This window comes from Gopherus evgoodei, chromosome 21 (assembly GCF_007399415.2).
Source record: "Gopherus evgoodei ecotype Sinaloan lineage chromosome 21, rGopEvg1_v1.p, whole genome shotgun sequence".
Lineage (NCBI taxonomy): Eukaryota > Metazoa > Chordata > Testudines > Testudinidae > Gopherus > Gopherus evgoodei.
The window spans coordinates 7568497-7575668 of NC_044342.1; positions in this window are offsets into that span (position 1 = coordinate 7568497).

Genomic DNA, 7172 nt, shown 5'->3' on the forward strand with positions numbered 1-7172 from the left:
GGACAAATTGGAGGGAGTCCACAGAAGAGCAACAAAAATGATTAAAGTTCTAGGAAACATGTCCTATGAGGGAAGATTGAAAAAAAATGGGTCTGTTTAGGCTGGAGAAGAGAAGACTGAGACAGGACATGATAACAGTTTTCAAGTACATAAAAGGTTGTTACAAGGAGGAGGGAGAAAAATTGTTAAATTGCAGCAAGGGGGGTTTGGGTTAGACCTTGGGAGAAACGTCCAAACTGTCAGGGTGGTTAATCATTGGAATAAATTGCCTAGGGTGGTTGTGGAATCTCCATCTTTGGAGATTTTTAAGAAGAGATTGGACGAACACCTGTCAGGAATGGTCTAGATAATCCTTAGTCCTGTCATGAGTGTAGGTGACTGGACTAGATGACCTCTCAAGGTCCCTTCCAGTCCTTTGAGTCTATGATTCTATACTGCAGGGGTCGGCAACCTTTCAAAAATGGGGTGTCAAGTTTTAATTTATTCACTCTAATTTAAGTTTTCTTGTGCCAGTCATACATTTTAATGTTTTTAGAAGGTCTCTTTCTATAGGTCTACATACAACAATAATTTTGTCATATAATATATAGTAAATAGGGTTTCTAAAATGTTTAAGAAGAATCATTTAAAATTAAATTAAAATGCAGAGCCTCCCGGACCGGTGGCCAGGACCCAGGCACTGTGAGTGCCACTGAAAATCAGCTTGTGTGCTACCTTTGGCATGCATGCCGTAGGTTGCCTAACCATGCTGTACTGTGACATTCCACAGGATACAGTCTGGAATGTTGAACAGCTGTGTCCTCTCAATTCTTCAGCCTGGGGTGCCTTTTATACTGCTTTTCCATGAGAGCAACCACTCCTGGTCTGCACAAACACAGCCTCCAGCAGGTAAATCACTCCTGGCTATGCTATTTGTGTATTCTAGCCAGCTACTTATGAATTATGCCATGGAGCGACACCAGTAAATTCCCACTCCCAGACTTGTCCCCAGAAATATGTCTCTTGTACTGTTCAGCACCTCCCTGGACAATACACACTCATAGAAAGTCTGTCATTTCATTAATAGAAAATTATATGCTCTGATTTGTTATCTCAAATCAAGTTCCCCAAACACTTCAATCCAAACATATACTGGTGTTGATAAAACAATAAAACAAGTTTATTAACTACAGGAAGACAGATTTTAAGGAACTACAGCTAATGAGGCATAAAAGTCAGTATTGGTTACAAAGCAATAAAATGTAAAGCATACGCTAATTCCTAACTTAATAAGCTAAATGAATTCAAAGCAAGGATTTATCTCATCTCATGCTTTTGCAGTCGTACTAGCTAGATGCCTTTCAGCCAGGACCCCTCCTTCAGTGAAATGCTCCTTTCCTTATCTTTCGGGTGTTGTTAACGTGGTGAGCAGAGAGAAATGGAGGAAGAATATTTAGGAGGGAGAAGGCATCTGTTCCCCTTTCTTATAACTCCCTCTCAGTTTGAAAATCATTTCAGTTGACAATAACTCTGTGGAGATGAGAAGCTTCAGCTGTTTCTGCCAAGATGTAAATTTCTTGCTCACACCCTTCTTCCTGCCAAAGAATGGTCACTTGGTCACATGATAGACCATTGATTTTGTTGATGCCTGGCTGAGGCATCATCTTGCTTTGTTCTAGAAACCATTTGTGACTGTTTCCCAAGGTTTGAAATATACTTTAGTTTCATCATACAGTAGAATCTTACAACTTTACATACAATGTTGCCACACACACTTGACCAGAACAATAATGTTCAGCAAATGATGAATTTTCAAATGATATCTCACAAGGCATAAGAGTGCAGGCTGTCACACATACTTATTGTTTATTTCTTGATATTGAAATGTTCTTTAGTATAAAGAGTTGTTTCAACAGAAAACATTAATGCCACATATTTTATTTTGATAGCTTGGAATCCATTTAGGGTCTTGTGCTCTTTCTAATCATGCATGATTATTAAGTTGGAAGGTTTAGATTTTATCGGTAAATGTTGGAAGATATTGATTTCACTGTATGCACACAAACTGATGAAAAATATTTCCATCTATAAAAATGGAAATGTACAGAGAGATAAAGTATCAAAAATGCATCTTGAAAACTTATTACAGTTTGATTTAAGGATAATTAGATTGCATATTGTGACATTTTGTTGATAATTTGTGTTTTAATGGTTATAAAGTTTTAACTTTTTGACTCTCAAATATACTGTCATTAAGAATTATTGGGTGCACTCCCCATTGTCTCTCCCCCTCCCCAATTTCCTACAATTCTAAAAATCTGAATCAATAACAATTGCAAAAAAAATGCTTAAAACCCATAATTTTGTGCAAATCTGAAAATTTAAATAGCTAAAATATAAACAATACATCAAAACAAACACCATTATCTGTCTAAAATATATTTTTAAAAATGAATTTTGCCAAGCCCAATGAAAACACATATTAAAATATGAAAATCATCATAATTGTCCCCAATATAAAATTGCATAGGAAGCCTTGACACCAAGATGAGAGGCAAAAATATTTAATAAACCAAACCTACCCACAGGAATTGAATTCCAGTGCTTACTCAAAAAGGAGAGTTCTCTCAACCCAATCAGAGCAGAGAAGCAGATGAAATATGTAACTAAAATCTCAAATTTCACTGTGTGGAATGCAGAACACATGAAAGTTATGTTTGCAGTGAGGGCAGTATAAACCTGCGAATGGGAATGAAGCCATCTCAAAGCTTAGTAAGTCCTCACATGCCCCAAGAAAGCTCCCATCAGCATGAGGTAGGAACAGCCTAGATGTTACTTCCATTGCTATTTAAGCCTAACTGATTCATTCCCAAATCAGTGACTCCATTGTAATTCATGTGAGCACCATACATTTACGGACAACTTTTCTCAGGCCCCTCTTGACCTCCTTGTTTCTCAGGCTGTAGATGAGGGGATTGGCCAGGGCAGTGTAGGAGAAAGAGAAAACTTTGTTAAAGTCTCTCAATGTTTGGTAACATGTACACTATCTTTAGGGTCCCATAGAAAATTGTCACCACTATAAGGTGAGAGGCGCAGGTGGAAAAGGCCTTTTGCCTCCTACTGGTGGAAGAGATTCTCAGGATGGTGCTGATGATACAAATGGAGGATATCATGGTTAACAGAAATGGAGAGAGGGCATTTAGGGAAGTGGTTATAAGACTAAGCCCTGTGATCAGGCTGGCGTCACTGCAAGCGAGTTTTATGACTGGGGTAAAATCGCAAAGGAGATGGTCAATTTCATTGGGGCCACAGAAAGTTAATTGTGTTATTAATGTATAGTCTGGAAATACATTTATCCAAGACTAGGTGAATGGCTGGAGGGAAAACCTGCCATTCATAAGGGCTGCATAATGGAGGGACTCATATATCTCTTAATACCAATCATCTGCTACGAGACACATTCTGCAGCTACCAGACAACCAAAGCAATTGTACAAGATAGCCCCCAACAGAAATGGTTCTGTCACCAGTTATGGACTGGCCAGCACCCTGGGCAGGATGGTGGAGGTGAAGCAGGTCTCCAAGTAGAGAAGTTCCCCAGGAAGAAGTACATGGGGGTGTGAAGGTGTTTATCAGCCACAATTAGCACAATGACGAGGATATTCCCAGTCATAGTCATGACATAGATCACTAGAAAGAGTAAAACTTGCAAGTTCAGGGAGATTCCCAAATCCCAAGAGGATGAATTGAATGATGAAAGTTGAATTGTGCCATTCTTCTTTCTCTCTTTTGAAAAGGAAATTCCTCCAACTGATCCTCTGTCCCACAAATGATTCATATTTTGCTAATAGGATGGGATGGATCACTTGATGATTACCTGTTGTGTTCATTACCCCTGAAGCATCTGGCATTGGACACTGTCGGAAGACAGGATGCTGGGCTAGATGGACCTTTTGGATGACCCAGTAAGGCCATTCATAGGTTCTTATTAACTCCCACATGAAGCTGTCAGGTAGAAACCAACTGGTGTGAAGAAGTTAGGACAACCAAGAGAAATTTAAGAAGAGCTCTTAGTTGGTTGGGGTAGAAAGTAAACCTCAGTGCAATAGAGAACAAAGAATCAACAGCAGCAAATGAGAGAGATGAATGGAACAGACTGGTTTCCGTCCTATACACCAACATTGGCACAGGAAAGATGTTACAAGAAACAATGCTTAAGGTCTGTAAGAGGCATCTCTTGCACATTGCAAACCTAGCTAGTGCAACTATGAATATTCATTCATTGCCTAGTGCACTGACCCTCACAATCGGGGCGGCTCTAGGCATTTTGCCACCCCAAGCACACGGCAGCTTGCCTGTGGAAGCAGCCTGCCTGCCGTCCTCGTGGCGACTGGCAGAGTGCCCCCAGTGGCTTGCCGCCCCAGGCACGCACTTGGCGTGCTGAGGCCTGGAGCCACTCATGCTCACAGTGATAGGAAAACTGACTCTGGGCACAAAGGGAACACGCCCAGCCCCCAGGCAGACAAACACAGAGATGCTTCTCACTCCCATTGATTCAGTGACTCACCTAGGAATCTTCACACACATTCCACCCTAAGTCACACCCTGTAACACAGCTGATGTCTGTGAATCTCTGTTTGTGGGACTTAAAAGACATCTGCTGATGCCCTGCTGCAACAGAGCAGCCATACCTCAGTTTTCCCAGCCAGTCTCTCCAGGGTCTCATTTCAGCAGCATTAAGAGCTCTAGCTGCTCTCCTTTCAACTACGTTGTGTTTTCCAACCTATGAAAGATTGTCCAGGAGTTGACCCTGGAATTATCAGATTTATTTTAATCCTCAGCACAATGCACCATCCTCTCCACTGATGAGTGTAAGAATCAGGATCTGCTTTCCACCCTCATAGTGTCACACACTCACATTTCTCTGCAAAGATACCTTCAGCTTGCTGACGGGCTGCTCTGCTCTTACTTGATTCATGCTCCTGTGTATATCACACAGAACGTTAATGCCCCCTGCCCTATTCTTACAGAGTTTGTAGGTTCTTGTGGCAGTCGGGATATCCCATGAAGCTGCTGGTAGGATCACTTTTAAATTACCTGCAGGGGGGAATTATCACCAGCTTCCTTGTTAAAACTAGTGTAAACATCAAAGCCATTGCAATCTCCCTACAAACCTCATAGGAAATCTTCCTCTTTGTCATTTCCTCTGTGTGTGTGTGTAGAACTCAATGAGTGAGAAATACACATCCATCACTGTATTGTTCTGACCACCTATAAGGCCATTTTATTTCATAATTCTCAATGTACTTCTCAGCAGCAGATAAGTGTCAAAGTTGCTGTTTTACAGGTGGGTAACTGAGGCACAGAATGTGGCCCAGACTTGGGATCACCCAGCAGATTGAGGCAGAGCCCGGAGCAGAATCCAGGGGTCCTGACTTCAAAGCATGTGGCATAGTCACACAACTATGAAACACATTAGTTTTTGTTAAGAGGTGATGCCAAGAAAAACAAAAGATAAATAGACATTTCAGATATAAGCTATGCAAAATACCAATACAAGATGAAGAAAGCAATCAGAAGAAATATTTTGGCCGGCCCTATTCATGTATCCTTTTCACACCATTGTAACTGAAGTTACCTTGCATATTTCCTGGACATTCTCCATCACAGCTGCAGGACTTCAGAAAGCTACCAAGCCCACAGAGCTTTCAATTAGTGATGTGAAACTAAGGCATGATGGAACAGGGCACTAGGGTGGGGTAATTGACGCTGTGACATATGTACATACAACAGGCCAAATCCATTTGAGTTGAGTAATATATTTACAGTTATTTTATTAATTAAACTTGATATCTGAATTGTGGATCTGACACCTGACACACTCTCAAATGTTAGCAACAATTCTCTGCCTTGATACCATGTTGTATTCCAGGCACCAACTCCACTCCTCGGTACAGTATCATTCTCTCAAAATATCACTAGTTATACACGTAATATTTATAATCCCCCAAATGTGTAGCCTCCCATATATAGATACTCTAGACACCCAGGACAAAATTAATACTGAGTAGGATGATACTTCTAGAGTTACTCCTTTGAAATCAATGGAAATATGGATGCAGTTAGGCACTACTCAATCTGAGTATGTTATTAGCACTTGACTCTCAGCTACTGTGGTTATGAAAGCCATGGAAGTACTTAGATTAGATAGATAGATAGATAGATAGATAGATTTGAGTATAGAATTATAGATGAATTGATGTGTATGAGAATAAAGAGAGAAAGAAGTGTTTGAGGAACTATTTTATATATATGAACATAGGAACATAAGAAAGGCAGTACTGGGTCAGACCAAAGGTCCATCTAGCCCAGTATCCTGTCTTCCGACAGTGGCCAGAGAGAATGAACAGAACAGGAAATCATCACGTGATCCATCCCCTGCTGCCCATTCCCAGCTTCTGGCAAGCAGAGGATAGGGACACCATCCCTGCCAATCCTGGCCAGTAGCCATTGATGGACCAATTCTCCATGAACTTATCTAGGTTTTTTTTTAACCCTGTTTTGGTCATGGCTTTACAACATCCTCTGGTAAAGAGTTCCACAGAATGAATGTGCATTGTGTGAAAAAAATACTTCCTTTTATTTGTTTTAAACCTGCTCCCAATTAATTTCATTTGGTGACCCCTTGTTTTTGTGCTATGAGAAGGAGTAAATAACACTTTCTTATGTAATTTCTCCACACTTAGTCATGATTTTATATAGGGAGAGGTGTGTGTTTATGGTGATAGATAAATAGATTGATGGAGGGCTGGATAGAAGGATGGATGGGTGTGTATGGGAAAAGTGAGAGAGAGAGAGAGAGAGAGAAAGAGAAAGAGGTGTTTGTGTATGGATGGATAGATAGATGGGTACCTATTGATGTAGATAGGTGGTTTGATGTGTATGGGATTGGATTGCCAAATATTAGAAGTGAGAAGATACATTATTCTATAACTGATAACTCCAGGTTTTAATGCACCTTCCTCTGAAATATCTGGTTCTGGCAACTGTCAAAGAGAGGCTACTGAGCTAACTGGAGCACAAGTCTGGTCCCATATGAGTAATTGCACGTTCCTTTGAAAGTTCCACCCAAAAACTGAAGGCAGAAGCCTACTTATTAGAGGGTTTTATCTTGGCAAGATCCCATGACATCAC